Source organism: Lontra canadensis, unplaced genomic scaffold (genome assembly GCF_010015895.1).
Source record: "Lontra canadensis isolate GAN:19392208 unplaced genomic scaffold, GSC_riverotter_1.0 scaffold9, whole genome shotgun sequence".
NCBI lineage: Eukaryota > Metazoa > Chordata > Mammalia > Carnivora > Mustelidae > Lontra > Lontra canadensis.
Window position 1 is genome coordinate 12,671,600 of NW_022631003.1, and position 15,545 is coordinate 12,687,144.

The 15,545-nt window shown below is 40.6% G+C and overlaps 1 long non-coding RNA gene across 1 annotated transcript; it reads left to right on the forward strand.

Annotated features, from left to right (window-relative positions):
- The first annotated feature begins 1,719 nt into the window (after positions 1-1,719).
- On the forward strand, positions 1,720-13,502 carry LOC116866139. Its single transcript, XR_004382342.1, has 3 exons — positions 1,720-2,200; positions 3,083-3,213; positions 13,315-13,502. It is a non-coding gene; the product is annotated as an uncharacterized LOC116866139 (long non-coding RNA).
- Positions 13,503-15,545: the final 2,043 nt, after the last annotated feature.

Below are 15,545 nucleotides of genomic sequence, written 5' to 3' on the forward strand. Positions count from 1 at the left end.
TCCTGGGCCTGAGCATACTGAAGTTGAGGGACTGGGGCCAGAGGCACCTGCCTGTTGGCAGAACAGAGAGGAACAGTCTTCATGTGGAATTCGTTGCACTTTCATTCACGATGACTGACAAGAGTGTGTAAGTTTCCCATTGACTGGACTGGGGACACATAGGAGCAAAATAGCCTGGGGCTTTTTCTGAATTCTGTCCAAGAAGTTAACTGGAAGAGAGCAGTTACTCTAGTAGGGGTGTGACTCTGGGTGGCTGAAGGCAGAGATGGAGATCAGAAGTCAGAAGAGAGGCATGGCCTGTGTCCATGGAGCTATTCAGAAGGCTCCCGGGAGCGGGAGGGTAGTATCTTGAGATCCCACCAAAGAGTTTCAGATCCCTGAAACTCTTCAAGGTTACAGAACACTGCTGGCGGATCACAAGAGGACTGGATAGCTAAGTCACCTCTGCCTGTTTATCCCTCTCTTTCTGCCTCCACTGCTAGAGGAGCTGGGGACAGTATTGGGAAGTCAAAGAAGATTAGGAGCAGCACGAGGTGGAGAGACAGAGGAGAAGCTCACCATGTCCCTTCCTCCCCATTGCTGGTTCTCCTGCCAGGGAGCTGAGAAGCTTTAACTTGGAATGAGATTCAGATTATTGAATTAAAATCAGACTGTTTTGGTAACTAACAGAGACAGGGGGACTTTGCAATAAGAGTATTTAAAAGGGTTTATGGAATCTGCCCAAGATTTCATTTACTTTCCATGTAGGGAAGACACAGGACTCAGAACAGAGTCAGAGAACTGGCTGAGAGAAATAACAGAATCCTTTCTGTAACCCCAGTTTGGAGACCCACTTTTTCAATGTACCGTTATGCTCGTTTATTGATTTGTTGCCCTCTCTATACGGAGAGCTTCTTGGGATAGAGACCGCATGTTATATTCATCTTTACAAATCTTGATGAGTTAGTATTGGACACACAGCAAATATTTGTTGAATGAATAAATGAACAAAATAATTGATAAATGGGGGTCACTGAGTGTAGTGATTCAGGGTATAAAGTTGAACTTTGACATTGATTAGTTTCGAGTTCTTCAGCCAGTTATTTAATCTTTTTATAACTTAACCAGCTATATAAACTTTTAGTTCCCATTTAAAGCATTTTATTTTATTTTTTAGGGGGAGAGGGGCAGAGGGGAGAGAATCTTAAACAAGCTCTACATCTAATGTGCGGAGCCTGACGCTGGGGCTTCATCTCACGACTCTGAGATCATGACCTGAGTTGGAATCAAAGTCAGACGCTTAAAAGACTGAGCCACCCAGGTGTCCCTTAAAGTATTTTAAAGTACAAAATAGTATTTACCTCATAGGATTTATTTGAGGATCAGATGTGATATCATTCATGTATAATGCTTAGCCCAGGGGCTGGTATGTCAATGTTCAGCAAACGGGAGCTACAACGACATCATTACTGTTGTTGTAATTAGGGATGGAGTTGCATGGCTAGTGTGCACAGACTACTATTCCACTCCAGCTGGACCTGGTGTCCTTGATTTTTTTTTTGAAAAGATTTATTTATTTTAGTGGGGGCAGGGTCAGGAGGGGCAGAGGGAGAGGGAGAGAGAATCTCAGGCAGATGCCCAGGTGAGTGCAGAGCTCCATGTGGGGCTTGATTTTGTGACCCTAAGATCAGACCTGAGCCGAAATCAAGAGTCGGATGCTCACCACCCGGGAGCCTCAAATGTCCTTGATTTTGATAGTATGTCCTTGACCCCAGCTGGGCCTGATGACTTTGATGCCTAAGCCTCTCTGTTTTACTTCCTCAAGGAGGAGGCTTGGTTTTCTGCTAGGTTGAAGAGGAGCAGCTGTGCTGCTCCATTGGGTAGAGGAGTCCTGGATGGTGGACTTAGTGCCTTTTTTTTAAGTAACTGAAGTACAGGTGACACACAGTGTTGCGTTAGTTTCAGGTGTGCAAAGTAGTGACTCAACAACTCTGTTTGCTGTGCTGCGCTCACCACCAGTATTACTGCCACCTGTCACCATGCAATGATATTACACTATGTCCTATTACTATTACTATGACTATGTTCTATGACTATGACTATTGCTACTGACTATGTTCCCAACGCTGTGCCTTTCATTCCCAGGAGAAAGTGCCTTTACATGGACACTCGATCAAGCCTTCAGTTTCCAGCCTCCCCACCGAGCTGGACACTTTCAGAGGTATGTGCACCTTTTCCTTCCTAAGTCTTTCTGGGATTCTGTAGCATAGACCAGTTTACAAACCCCGTATTTCTCCCAAAGCTGTTCCAGTTCCTTGGCTTTGCAATGTCAGTTACCACTGACTTTCCAGTTTCCCATGTTTTGTTGCTTTTGCTTCTTCTTTGTCCTTGAGTATTTATGCGTTAAATAAAATCCTTTTACCATCACATGGGCAGAGAGGGCAAGGGAGATTGGGAAAAATCTCGTAATAAATACAAGAAATAAATACCTTTTATAATAAAAAATAATTGTGGTTGAAAAAAAGGATTGAGGGGTGCCTGGGTGGCTGAGTTAGTTAAGTGTCTGACTCCTGATTTTGGCTCAGGTCATGATCTCATGGTCTTGAAAACAAGCCCCGCATGGGGCTCGGCATGGGGCCATGAAGCCTGCTTAAGATTCTCTCTTCCTCTCCCATTGCCCCTCACTTCTCCCCAGCTTGTATGTTCATGCTCATGCATGTGTGTGTACACGCTCTCTCTTTCAAAAAAAAATTGAGTTGGAGATATACAATGTATATGTGCATATTTTTCTATATACACTTAATGATACAAAGCAATTCACCCTATTTTGTAAAATAAACTATGTAGATGGTAAGCACCTTAGCATTTTGATAAAGTAGCAGTTACTAGGGGTGAGGTTATCAAAGAAGGCTACATGACCGAGGTAGCAATTTTCCTAGACTCTGAATAATGGGTAGAACTTGGGTTTCTTAAGGGAGATGGCCTCTATTTAGCTCGTTTCTTTATTAACAATTATGTGTAAATGAGGATATTATCTAGTGTAGTAATCATTGCTTTGGCTTCTCAACATGCTTTTTCCTTGTTATTCCTTCATTTTGATAAGAGATGAATTCTTACTTGGAGAGAATGAAATCAGTACAACAGAGGAAAGCAGAGCCTGGAGACAGAGAACTGATGACAAGACTTGGGATCGATCCAGCTCCATCTAAAGCCAGAACGCCCGTGGACTTCCAGGTTGCAAGAGCTGATAAATTCCCCCTCCTTCTGCCCCTCCCCCAATCTTTTTCCTTAGGTTAGTTTTAACTGGGTTTTAGTCACTTTCATCAGAAAGTGTCCCAGCTAATATGACAGAGTAACGAGACAGTATTTAACTCTGAATTTTAGAAGAACACCACCGTGGGTAGAGCTAGACCTCAATTTATATTTTTTTGAAATTACAACTTGAAGGTTGTTTCTCATTAAGCTTATTGGTGGTAGATAATTCTTACCCTTTGACTCAAGGCAGTGTGGGAACAGACGGGCGTCTGCATTTTCCCTTTGGAGCTTGTTATTTTTCTCATAACAGATGAATTATTTGTAAGCAAAAATTAAAGATAAAAATCAATTCCCATCGTTTTTCAAAAAAATGTGGTGAACATATCCCTAGAGTTACGAGAGCTGTGGAGTAATTCATCTATGGAGTGCTGCTGGAAGGCAGAGCCCACCAAACCCCCAGAACTCAGAGTTAAAGGGAAATGATAGTTTTATGCTTTTTGATTAGAAGTTTTTGCTGCAGAGGCCAGGGCAGAGATGCCAAATCTCTGGGTGATCTGGCAAATTTCTTCATAAACGTTCACTAATAACAGCTAATTAATACATAAGTACACACTATAGGTCTAATATTGTTATGTATCACCACAAACCTGAATAAGTACTGCTGTTGTCATTGTTCCCATTTTCCAGATAAGAAAAATCAAGGCACAAAGTGTTTAAGCCAGGATAGGCAGCTAGGTTTCTGATGCTGATAGGACATTCCCGTACTCACTGCCCTATACTGCTCTTGCTTATTAGTTACCCCACAGAAGGTCCCTTTGGTGTAGCTGCAAGTCTCAGGTGTCAGAGCAGAGTTTGAGGTGAGAGACAAAACTACTTGGATAATCACGAAAAGGGAAAAAAAATCCATTTCTGCATGAAACGCATTTCTTCATTTGCTTTAATTGTTCAGAATTTCTCTTGGGAGGCTGTAAATATTGTTCCATGAATGGTTACTAGCATTATTGATAAAGAATAAAGAGAAAGAAAGATAATGACTTAATAATGCCTTCTTATGTGGAAGGAAATAATACTGAAAAAACTGTGGTTCTCACCCTTGGGGCAATTTTGCTACCTGCAGGACGTTTGGCAATGTCTGGAGACCTTTTGGTTGTCACAGCTGGGAGATGCTACTGGCGTTGAGAAGGTGGGGACCAGGGAAGCTGCTAACCTTTTGACGATGTGCAGGTCAGTTTCCACAACACAGAATTGTCTCCAAATGTCAGTCGTCCTCAGGTTGAGAAACTGTACCCAAAACAATAAGAATTCATCGAGGATGCTTTTAATGAGCCATGTAGACATCAGTTTTCCAAGCTCAGAAAAATTCAAAAACAGGAGACAATATATTATCTTGGCAAGTCCGGAACACAAAAATAAGTTTATGGAAATGACACAGCTTATATTGGACATATGAGTAGAATGATAATCCAGAGTTTCTCTCTAGAAAGAAAACTTATCTGTTCTTTGTGGTTTAGAAAATTTCTTTGTGAGTTTGAGGGACCAGTTTTCAAAACTTCCAGCTTTTTCTTTTTTTAAAGATTTTATTTATTTATTTGACAGACAGAGATCACAAGTAGGCAGAGAGGCAGGTAGAGAGAGAGGAGGAAGCAGGCTCCCTGCCGAGCAGAGAGCCCGATATGGGGCTCGATCCCAGGAGCCTGGGATCATGACCTGAGCCGAAGGCAGAGGCTTTAACCCACTGAGCCACCCAGGTGCCCCAAAACGGCCAGCTTTTAATTACTGAAAAAAAATAAATTTTTTCATGATGAGACAACTCAAATTCATCAGCAAATGACCTTTGCTGACTTTCCATCATTCTTCGAATATTTCTCAATGGCTAGGGCTTTAGTAACTCCAGTCAGACGAAATTTGATTTAAAACAACAACAAAAAAAAAAAGAAAGAAATTTTTATGTAAGTGGAAAAAGAACATAATTTTGATATATTAGTATAAAGAACAAAATGCAGTATTCTTCTACTTAATCAGGAGACTCAGTACTTTTTATGATGATCTTTGTCTCCTTAATTTGAATATTTCAAAACTAATTATATTACGAAAATTGAATGCCACACACCAATTCACTTAGATTGTATAGATCATGATGAACTAATTACTTTAGATTTATGATCTGAATAATTTATTATTGTGCAACCCACTCCACATTAGTGGTTTTTGCAAAGTAGTACAGAAAAGCACTCTTTTGCCAACCTCTGTTCGCGTTTGAAGAAGAATTTCCTATACGTATGTCAAAATCTGTCACCACAGAACTCAGAGATGTCAGGTTATATAAGGCATCGGCAGAAATGTAGAGAGCATTCATAAAGGGAGATTACTTTTTTAATGGAAATGATTAAGGAAAGATGCATTATTACAGTTAAACAAAAGACTTACCACTGTGACTTGGGCCTGAATGCTATTCCTGGAAGGCCCTCAAAGGTGTCATTTACATAATCAACCAGGGGCAGGGGATATACTTTGGTCCTACTGGTGCCAAGTGGTCATTATGGTTGGAGGTGAGAACTAGGTGTAGCACTGAAAGAAAACCAGTGGGGATGAAAAAAAGAGAGAAGTTTTCATTCATTCATTTATTCTTTCATTCATTTATCTGCTCAGTATGTATTTTTTCTTACCAGCTTTAGGAAGTATAATTGACAAAAATGTATATATATTTAAGGTGTATAAAGCGATGATTTGATATATGTATTCATTGTGAAATATTCACCACAATTAAACTAATTAACATATCCATCACTTTCCATAGTTACCATTTCTTTTTGTGGTGCATTCAATATGTATTTATTGATCTTCTAGTGTGCCAAGCCCTGTGTTTGTGTTGGCAGCAGAAAGTGAGGAAGGAGAATAGGGGGGAAAAAAGAGGACAACTTGACAAAGGGACCACCAGGCTTTTTCCTGGTCTCATAAAGTTTATAGGTCATGGCAGGGAAAACTATCAAATAGATAACTAGAGAATTTGTTACACTGGTCATAAATGAAACAATAAAAAGTGTAAGGTATTATGAAAAAGAATGACTAGAAGAACTAATTTAACCTTGGGGATCAGGAGAGGTAGCTGGTAGGTATGGTCTTGCTCAGTGTAAAACAACAATAAACAAAACTAAAAAACCAAGGCATAGCTCATAGTTGATAAGCAGCACAATTCAGATATCAAATATTCTTAATTGAGTGTGAGGCGCTGGGCCTTTAAAAGACATGGTGATTTTCACTATTAAGCTAATAAAGCAAACCAGAATCAACAGGATACTAAAAAGTACTGACTGGCCTTAGCTAGTGAAGGACTTCTGTGAAAAAGATGGTTTTTAAGGAAGGGTGAGGCTGGTGAGTGGGCAAAGAACAGGGAAAGAATGGCAGGTCTAGTAGACAAGTTGAGAAGGCGTCGGGAATAAGCAAGAGGTAAACAAATGGGGGTACAGGCTAAGAAGCCCGTGAGGAAAACTGGCATCAAATTCACAGGAAATGAAGCATGCTTTGAGGCAGCAGGAAGTGGAGCCCTCAGTGAACCTCCAGCAGAGGAATCTGACCTGGACAGGAAGTGAAGGGCACCGTCTGAGGAGCAGGAAGGGGAGGTTGTTTTTTGTGTTGCTCATAATGAGGAAAATAAGCATCAGTTACTAAACTTTTGCTAAAGCTTCTGTCCTGTTTGGGATTTTAGGCAGTTTGGAGATTCTCTAACAAAATATTCTGGCCTTCTGGGAGGTATTTGTTAGGGAAAAGAACAGAGAGAGGAAAGATTGGAGTGTGGGGGATTGCTATGGAGATGTCTTGCCTGGGCTCCCTTCTGGGGAACACAAGATCTCTGTCTTGGATCCAAATCAGAAGGAAGTAAGTCTCTCCCCACCCACCACTGCCCCAATCTCCCTTTTCATGATGAAGTAATTCACATGTGACACTTGGTTGAGATAAACCTAATTCGTGTTATCAAAGTTTGAAGAGTGGGAAATACTTAAGAAGTTGTTTGTTGGTGATTATATGGATAATTTATTCTGTTTTAACTGAAGAAGGAAAAGGATAAAAGAAGCCAAAACCCTCACCAACTCCCCTAGTGTAACTGGGGGAGGGGAACACTCTGAGAAATTACCACTGAGAATATATATAAATATAATTTTTTCTTTTTACCAGTCGTAAACAATGTGGTATGAGGAAAGATGGAAGAAATAAAAATAACCAACATTAAGTTAAAAGGGATAATTAGAGGAGCCAAAATAAGAGATGAATGTTGCAGAGAATCTAGCTAACTTTTAGAGACCAGAGGTTCTTTCAAACATTTCTTTTCAAGACACTGTGAGGTTTTACACGTTTCAGGATTTAACAAAATCCTAAATGTAAAGGTCTTAAATATACACAAACATTTTTTGCTTTTTCCTCTGAAGGGAGGAGATACTAGGAGATGTGTTCTTGGCTGTCATTTGAAGAATAGCTTCTAGTACATTTTATTTTCCGTTAAAGGCTCTGGAGAACAGTTGGCAAATAGAAATTGGTCCACAGAAATAACATAGCTTCCTGGAACTTAGGGGGAAGGAAATGGGTGGTTTCTTTAATTACTATAGTATTTGTGTGTGTGTATTATAGCTAAAGATAGCATTCTGGCTAATGTCCTTGGGGGGGAAGGTGAATCTGGAAATTAATGAATTCAAAAGTGTATACAGTTGTGTTGAATTTGCTAAGTAAGACAGTAATGCTCTATGTTTTTAATATCCTGGCTAGATCAGAAAGAGTGGATTGAAATTTGTTCTCTGATATTTAATCAGTTTAAATTAAAGGACATTACTATTTACATATGGAGAACTAATGACTTTAATGTAGGCAAGAAAGCTTATTTACAACAAAGATGGGATTGGAGGTGGCAAGAAGAGTGTCTATAGGGCCTTAATTAATTGATTTGCTGATTATTCTTTTCTGCTGGGTGTTATATAGTACTTTTACTAATAAGCAGCAGTAATAAGAATGCTGCAGCAAGCTATTTGAACTCACTAGTAGTAGCAATAGCTTCTTGGACATCTTAAGATATTTTGGGATCCTTTTTTAATCCTCTTTTATGCTGAAATTGTGGACTTTATAAACTTGAAGAATTAACTATATTCTTTATGTAAACTTATTTATCAGCCTAGATCTGGGCTTCACATTTAGTGAAGTTGGAAATAAATTAGGTGACAGATTTGAATTTAAATAAAAATTTTAAGTATCTCTCATAGCAATGCTAGGTATTTATTTTTTCTTAAAGACAATGACTGGTAATAGATACATTTATGCTCATTAGTATAGACGTCTAACTTTTCTGTAAGTTTATACTTTTTTCTTAGAAAGTCATGGTACTAAAGAAATTCAGAAATCTCCAGGAGATTCTGTGCAAATTCAAACTCATGTTTTTTCTTCCACATGTTCATTTGTCATAACTCCTTGACGTGAACTTTTTACTTCGTCAAGTTTGTGAGTCCCGTACAGTTTCTTCCTTAGGCATGCTCACTCCTGACACCAAGTTTTTGCTTAGCCTATGCCTCCTGCCTAGAATGCTGTCTCTTCCCTTATGCACATCCTTTCTCCATCTCATTTTTGTCCTATATCTACACTGGTTGGGGGAGATGGTTAGCGATAAGGGTAGCTAATATTTACTAAGCCAGTGTCATACTTTAGGTACTGTGTTGGCAATTTACATGCATTGTTTAATAATGCCCCCATTTTACAGACGGGGGAAATGAAGCTTAGAGAAGACTTGCCAGTAATAAATAGTATAAAGTCTGAATATGAATCTATGTCTTTTTGTTGTTGCTGTTGTTGTCATTTCTAGACTTAATCATGGAGAGCCTTGAATTGCTAAGGCCTGATTTCCCTAACCAGATGGTCAGCTGCTGGCAGGCAGGGACCTTATCTTTTAGACTGCATAGAGTAGATACTCAATAGTTATAGCCTTCTGTTGAAATGAAAAACAAAATGTAAAATGTCAAAGAATTTTATAAATAGATCAAACATTGGAAGAAAGAAACGAGTCCCAGAAAACTAGTTTCTCAAAATCACTAGATGAAAGCCACAAGACACTGGTTCTGTGTGAGCTAGGCCCACCCCCATGGGTATCTAGAAATGGGGGGGGTGGTTCTTAGGGCATCAGGATACTGCATTTAGTGGGTGGAAGACAGGGATGTCACATGTCCTGCAGAAGAGGGGAGAGTTCTGTAACATTGCTGGTAGCCACCTGGCTTTACAGGCCAATGATGGGAAATGTGGACCTGGAAGCTAGATAAAGTTCTGATCTACCTCCCCATTTTTCTAGCTGTGTAACTCCCATCATGTTAACTATGTGTCCTCTACTTCGGACACACAGTTAGTGCCCAATAAAGTCAGTTATTACTCACTGCTTCCATGGAAGTGTCCCCGATGGCAAGAAATGATCTTTGAGGAGTGACAGACCTTACCAGACCAAGAGTAAGAGTGTACGAATCACGATGTATTCGAAAATGGTTCTCAGACCTTGATGTGCTTACAAGTCTCCTGGAAATCTCATTAAAATGCAGATTCTGATTCAGGAAGTCTGGGGTATGAGTCTGTATTTCTGACGAGCTCATGATGCTGGTGCTCTTGTCTGTGAACTGTGGGTTGAGCGGTAAGATTCTAAAGTAACTTGGGGGAGCAACTCACTTAATAAACAAACAATCAAACATTTATTGCATGTCTATTGATTTCTTAAATTATAGAGATGGAGGTAATGGTGGTTGGATATAAAGAGTATAGAATTTGGTTTCTTCACAGAAGGAACTTCCATCTGTTTTGCTACTTGAGAGAGAGAGAGAGAGAACATTTTCCATGGATAACCAAGGAAGAACTATGTTTCTCAAGAGAAAAAGGCAGAGAAATACTTTCTACCTGTGTTTCCTCATTTAAAAAAAAGGGCATTTGAAGTACCCAAATAATTAATAATTTTAGAGGAGATACTGTAACTAAGTAAATGAAAGACTTGGCTGCTATTCTTGGCTGCAGTAGATATAAGCCTTGCCTAGCTCAGGACTAATGTGAGCTGTGTTTTTGAGTTTTTTCTGTGTGTGTATGTGGGCTGTTGTGTATGTGTGAGAGCTGGGAAGGGTCTGAGCTCTTTGCTTAGCAATTGCTTTCTTCAATATCAATAGAGAAGGGGGATCTAATAACCCCCTCCCAACCCCTAAAGACTCAAACTCTGAGTTAGGGGGCAGAAGTTCCTAAGGCAGCCTTGACTAGGAACTTTGCATATTTTAGGCAGTGGAAGTTATTTGAATATAGTCATTGAGAGAAGAGACTACTCATTATCCACTTAAAATACTTCCCGGCTGCAGCACGCTGCTGTACCGACGCCAAAGCAATTGGCTTTGCATTTGGCCAGCTGATTTAGCAAGAAATTTTGCAAATTACGCAGTCCTTACAGATGGTGCTGTTGGGTTTGTTAGAATGTTTTAAAACACTGACATACTTGACCATGAACTGAATTTCCAGCCTCTTAGAGCTACTCCAGCCAATTCTAGACTCTTTCCACAGGCAGCTGGAGACCAGGAACAGACCTTTCCTGCAACCTTATGATAAATGATTTCCTTTAAAAACCACTTGTCTAATAAAATAACTCGGTGGTAAACTTGGCCAAAAGGAACTCCTGGAACTTGTCGGTATCTTTGCTTATCTCTGAGTTGCTCGAGTAACATTTTAAAATTGTTCTTAATTGACTTTCTGGTGCTCTGCCTGGAGGTCAAGGAGGAGTATTTCTAGGAGTGATGATGAGTGTGCTGTGCCAGTGTGAAGTGTAAATCCCCGAGAGGCTGTGATGAGGGTCTATGCCTGAATGTGCAGAGAAAGAACAGCTGGAGGCTGTGGCTTTCTCTGGAAAGAGGTTTCTAAATTTGCCTCTAGAAACTATTAGAAAGTTTAAGGTACTGTATTATCTTCAGAGGCCCATTTCTTGCTCCTATCTTTGCAACGGGACTAGTCCTGATCTTTGCCGTTAATTGCTTACTTGTTTTCTTGGTTTCTATTTGAATCATCAACTTTGATCAATCTCCCTCGATGCCCTTTTGGTTGTGCCTATTTTGGCTTTACGTAAGCAGCATCTCTGGATGCATGAATGAGGCAGATAAAATTCCCCAGGGTTACTGAACTGCCCTTCATCTATTTTTAGCACTGCAATGAATTTACCATAGCCCACAGCATAATTCAATCACTCTAAGCCAGAGAGCAAATTCTGAATTTTTTTTTTTTAAACCTTTCCCAGAGGCATTTGGTATAGGCTAAGCTTAAAGGCACATAATTCAATCACTGGTTATTCAAGATAAGTCATACCTGGGCTTCTGTGATTACCAGATTGTCACTGTCAACTAGATGTTCAGTTCTCATTCTTAACTTTGTACCGGAAGCTGTGCAAAGTCTATTGTAGTCCCGTGTGTGTGTGTGTGTGTCTGGCAATGCAGAAATGGCAACAAAAAAGTATCTAGTACCCATTAAGGGACCGATGACAGCCCATTTGATAGCTCTCAGTCAAAGGCTCTTTTTTTTTTTTTTTTTTAAAGATTTTATTTATTTATTTGACAGAGATGGCAAGTAGGCAGAGAGGCAGGCAGAGAGAGAGAGGAGGAAGCAGGCTCACCTCGGAGCAGAGAGCCCGATGCCGGACTCGATCCCAGGACCCGGGGATCATGACCCGAGCTGAAGGCAGAGGCTTTTTAACCCACTGAGCCACCCAGGCGCCCTCAAAGGCTCTTTCTTTTTTTTTTTTTCAAAGGCTCTTTCTTAAGAGAACTCTTGGCCTATAGCTGGAGCTGTTTGATCTTTGCCCTAGGAACACTCCATTAAGGTCACGGCAGTGTGTCTTAGCACCACAGTTTCACATCGGGTCTTAACCTCTTCTGAATAGATGAGTTAGAAGGTTGATTGATTCAATCCTTCACAAACTTTCATTGATGAACACCTATATTCCATCTTGGAACCCTGGAATGGGGTTTCCCCGGCTTCTGATAGAAATCTATTCTTACCACCCCCTATTTTGGCTCGCAGAGCTCCTTATACCTCCTCTACTCTTGAGAACATGCTCTGCTAAGGTGATTAGCTCTAAGCTAATTTGGAGTTACTCATTTGCTTTGCCTCCGCAGGGTCAGCCCTGCTTCTCCTAGCAAGGTGGCCCTTCCCACTTAGGAATGTTGCTCGTTTCTGTCACTAATTTCTTTCACTCAGGGTCAGACTGGAGGTTATGGAGATAGTTGTCCTACGATGTGACCTGTGATGGCTTCGGGATGTGTCCATGAGGCTAGGCTGAACTACATCCTCCTGAATTCCTTGTCTAGTAGGTTCCTGGCTATAGTGAGCTACAAAGAAGATTCTTCTGTAAAAACCATCAGCTGAAAGCTTGGCAGCAACTAATGGGTAACACACCCCCTCCCCACTCCCAATTCAACCAAGCACCAATCTAGGGGCTGCTGTGAAGGGAGTTTGCAGATGTAATAAAAGTCCCTACTCAGCTGATTTTAAATTAAGCGAAGGGATATTGTTCCAGGTGATTTAATCAGCAGAAAATCCCACCAGTTTCAGTGAGATATAATTGACACACAGCACTGTATAAGGTTTAAGGAGCACAGCATGATGGTATGATTAATACTGAGAAATGATTACCACAGTGAGTTTACTTAACATCCACCATCTCATATACATATAGAAAATTAAAATCTTTTTTTCTTGCAATGGGAACTCTTAGGATGTACTCTGTTAACTTCTAAATATCTCCTATGGCAGTATTAACCAAAGTCAACATGCTGTACATTGCCAGCTCAGTACTTATTTATCTTATACCTGGAAGTTTGTACTTTTGACCACCTTCATCCAATTCCCCCTCACCCCCGAGAAAAGCTTTTAAAAAAGAGGGTTTAAGCCCTCCGTGATGCTAGAGAGTCTACACACAGAGCAGAAGGAAAGTTGTAAAATCTTTTTCTACACCCTGGGACAAAACTGATGTTGGTGCTGCTGATCTGCTGATTTGCCTTGTTGGTGTGAAGCAGCAGCTGGGCCTGAAATTGCTTTCCATTCCAGCTGGATCCTCATTCGATTTCACTGACGCCTGGCCAAGTGTGTGTACTCAACTCCAGACTGAGAGCCCTGGCTTCTGCAGGATATTCTCATCATCACACTCACTCTTCTGAGGTCCTAGCCTGTTTGTGATCTCTGCTTTCTGACTGCCCGCCCTGTGGATACTAGGCTTGCTTAACCGGTTCCTCCATCTGGGTAAGGCACTTCCTTGTAATAACTGAATGGATAGATTTTTAAAAAACGAAAAACTCTTTATGCTGGTTCTGCTTCTCTTGTTAAATTCTGACATGCTACATGAACTAAAGAAGCAATTGTTTTCTTCAGATGTCATGAAGTTAGGCAGTTGGAAACCTAAATGGCCACCAACATTCATTCATTTATTCATAACAGTGATAGGGTTGGCAATAGAGCAATAAACAAGGTAGAGTTGGACCTACCCTGGGAGGGCAGATCGTCTAGCAGGAAAGTAGATGTTGAGCAATATTTACAAGGATAATAAGGTTAGCATGGAGCTGTCAGAAGGTATAAGTGGGAAATATGACCTACTTTGACATGTCAGAGAAGGGAAGCGAGGCCTTCGAGAGAGAACAAGCAGTTCTTGAGAGAGTTGTTCATGGTGGCAGAAGGGATGAGGCTGGAGAGGCAAGGCATAGAGGGCCCCGCAAGCCAAGATAATGATGTCTGACTTCACCCTGAGGGACAAACATCTCTTTCTTTCTTTCTTCTTCTTCTTCTTCTTCTTCTTCTTTTTTTTTTTTAAAGATTTTATTTATTTGACAGAGAGAGGGATCATAAATAGGCAGAGAGGCAGGCAGAGGGAGAGAGGGAAGCAGGCTCCCTGCTGAGCAGAGAGCCTGATGCAGGGTTTGATCCCAGGAGCCTGGGATCATGACTTGAGCCGAAGGCAGAGGCTTAACCCACTGAACCCACCCAGGCGCTCCAAGGGACAAACAATTCTATTTACAAATCTTCATACTTCTTAAAAAAAAAAAGATTTTATTTATTTGAGAGAGAGAGGGAGAGAGTGCATGCGCACAAGTTGGGAGAGGGGCAGAGGGAGAAGCAGGGAGCTAGATGCGGAGGCTCCATCTCAGGACCCTGAGATCATGACCTGAGCCCAAGGCAGATGCTTAACTGCCTGAGCCACCAGGTGTCCCTAAAAATCTTCATACTTTTGAAGCCGGTATTTCTTTTTTATTTTATGACATCCTACTATGGTTTCACTCTGAGGCTTTTAAGATCCCATGGTGTTAGTGTGCTTGCTCCTGCCTCTGCTTTTATTCCTTTTAAGTTTTTTTTCTAGAGTCCTCTTGTATAATTCGCGATGTTTTTTTTATCATGCTATTGTCACACTGGCTATTGTTATACTATTTTTAACCCATTCTCCTTCCTTATGCTTTGAATTCTCACAGCACACCTGGTAAGGGAAAAAGAAAACAAAATCTGAACTCTTAATACTAATTTACTTGACAGTTCCCTTGTCTCAATGTTTATTTTCTGTTCTGTTAAAACTCACAGCCAAGGGTTCTGCAGGGTGGGCTGTTCAACTGGCTTCATTATTCCTGGCCTTCTGTGCCAACCTGAGGTGCAGGGAGCTCAGCCCTTCTTTGGGCTTTTAACCCCTTTTGCCTGCTAAGCACCCTGATGCTCTAAGGATTTTCTTAATTAAGTAATTGAGCCACATACTATTGTTGAAAAGTGGAGCAGTAAATACCATCAATTCCATGGGCCAGAGAGATAAGAAAGACTGAATTGGAGAAGCTAGAACTTGGGTGACAAAACCAATCAGAACAAATCTGAGTAGGTTAAGCATGAGCTCAAATTTAATTTTGGCCTTTCTTTGCTCTTCTTCATTTTTCAAAATGCCCTCTTCGGGTCTCCCCCTATAGCTGCCTTTGGAGAAGTAACGAAGTATGGAGGGGTGAACCAAATCTTAAAAGCAGACTGATTTGGGCTGAAAATCTGGTTTCACCATAGCCTATTCCCTTATCTGTAAAGTGGGAAAAATATTATCTACCTGTCAAATGACACGTGCAAAGCAACTAGCTTAGTGCTAGGTACATAGATGGGGTTTAGTAAATTTGCAATATTAAGCCCTATGATCTTGAACAAGGTGACTTACCTAGTAGCAGAAGGAGAGGATTTAACTATTTAGCAGTTTACTCTTTCTTTTTACCCTTTGTACACATTTTTATACGAGGAGAAAGAAGCATCATTTGTTTTTAAGAGCAGTA